This window comes from Mus caroli, chromosome 8 (assembly GCF_900094665.2).
Source record: "Mus caroli chromosome 8, CAROLI_EIJ_v1.1, whole genome shotgun sequence".
In the NCBI taxonomy this organism is placed as follows: domain Eukaryota; kingdom Metazoa; phylum Chordata; class Mammalia; order Rodentia; family Muridae; genus Mus; species Mus caroli.
Window position 1 is genome coordinate 13836062 of NC_034577.1, and position 2349 is coordinate 13838410.

Genomic DNA, 2349 nt, shown 5'->3' on the forward strand with positions numbered 1-2349 from the left:
GCTATGTATAAGCCAGCCTGTGAGTCATTAAACACCATTCCCTACATGGCTCCTGCTATACTCTCCGGGGGTGGGGGGAGAGGGGCAGGGGAGGAGGAGTGCCTTGGTCTGAGTTAATGCTGTGTAGAATAGCAAGCAGGCTTGCTTTCAAGTTCCTACCTTGTTTAGAAGCACATGTGCGTTATTGCCACTGGCCTTGTACCTTCCCCAGCATCCTTNTCTACAACAGGGTTTTGAATATGTACCTTTGACCTCATCTCACCCTCCAGAGAGCCTTGGGTTATGACTTAGATGTGCTTTGTGTCTGTCAGAATTCATGCCCAAGCTTAATTTCCCAAAGCCACAGTTCTAGGGGACTGGACTCTTTTACAAGAGATTTTACAAGATGATTACATCATGGAGCATTGCCACCATTGTGAACAGATTAATGTCTTCCTTAAGAGACTGAGCCAAGTTAAGTCTCACTGTCCTGAACTAGGTACTACAAATGCAGCTTGTCATAAGCTAGGTGACCCTTGTTTCAGCTTCTTTTCCATGTGCCTCTAGCCCATCTTACAAACCTGCCTGATGTATATGCTGTCACTCATATTATGATGTAGCACAGGTTCTTGACAGATGCAGGTGCCATTGTCAACTTCACTGGTTCCATAACTCTTATCTAAGGAAGCCTCATTTATTCATAAGTAAACTAGCTTCTAGANTTGTTGGAGAAACAGAAAGCCAAATAACACACCAGGGTTAAAAAATAGCAATTTATACACAAGGAAATGAAGCTGGAAGGATAGATGTCCCTTCCAAAGCCACACACTGTAGCAATGTGTAGGTACCTCAGGTCTAAGGCTGCAGCCCTTGTCCTGTGTAGATCTATGTGTTAGTTTTTGTCAGAGGCAGCCTTGAAATGAGCAGATTTCAAGAANTCATGATGGGTTTGTTACAATGCCTAAATAATTGAAAGAAAAATCTGCAAACAGCACAATAAATCACATTCCCACAAGACTCCAAGAATCCTAATCATTGAACAAAACAGAGTGGAACATTTAAATATTATAAAATAAGGAGTTTTAATGTTTGTGAACAGTTCCTGGTGATGGAGTGGGTGGCCAAACTGCAGGCAGATTTTAGTATGTACCTGTGATTCCCTCTTCAAGGAGATTAGGCCACAGTCCCTGAAATGTTAAACCATCCTGGCAGATGCTTTATTTAGGGAAAAAGGCAGGAATGATGTTTGTTTCATTGTCTTGGGAAATGCTTCATGTTTGTTTAGAAAAATGAAACACAGGAAAATTTGTGAATAGCCGCCAACACCATTGCAAAGGGAAGGGCCTGAGACAGCATCAAAGAGAATTACTGCTTTTCACCCCAACTCATACAGNGTGTTGATTTGATCCCTTTTGCCTGCCAGGACAAGAATGTCCTTTATCACAATTCTGGAGCTGGGTGACGTCTAGCTCTCGGTGTCAAAGTGACTGAATTTCCATCACTTTTACGAGGAAGTAATTCTCCACCTAGAAAATCCTGCTAGGAAAGTGCAGTCCTGAGAGTCTAACATCTGACATCTTTAGTTTTATCAGTGTTAGAAGAAATCCTGTGCTCATGGGATACAGGGCATCCTAGCCTCTTCCAGCTGGCAGGTTTTCCAGGATAGGTGACTTTGATCACGATGAGGTGTTCATTTGTGTATGGAGTGAGTCAGGAGACCCCAACTGATACTGGGAAATTGTTGGTTTTACATTTGATACAGACCTGTGTTCAGTGTTCTATCTTCTGCTTGGGAAGCTAAGAAAACCTTAAATGGATGTAAAAAGAGTGAATTAAGTCAACGTGAGTGTGTGTTATCTGACAGGGATACGGTCATGTCATGGACCCCAGTACCCAAACCCATGGGGATGGGTAGTTTTCCTCATATGGGTGAAGCACAAAGAGATGTCAAAACCTTCCCCTTCTCAGACCAAAAAATGTTGACAGCATCTGCAAATACCAGTGTTTTGGAATGAGTGAGCAATGTGTGCAAACCCAGCAACTTGAGTTTTTTACTCCCAAGTTTTTACAGCCCCAGATTGCTCCTCTACAAAAACTTCCTATCCAGACAAGCAAATACTCCCTCTCTGCTGTACACTAAACTCTCTGAGGTTTTTGGGTTGTNTAGTAGGTGCTAATCCAACAGAGCAAGTACAACCTACCTGATCCAAGCTCTTTTGTAGTATATGTATAGATGGCTGCTCTCTCTTCATTCTCATGCCACTCAGTCAGTTCATGTCCAAAGCATCTCAGGACGAAACATCTGCAGCAGTCTGTAACCCTACTCAGAAATCTCTTCTGCTTGGAGATTTGTTTATGTTGTAGATGTTG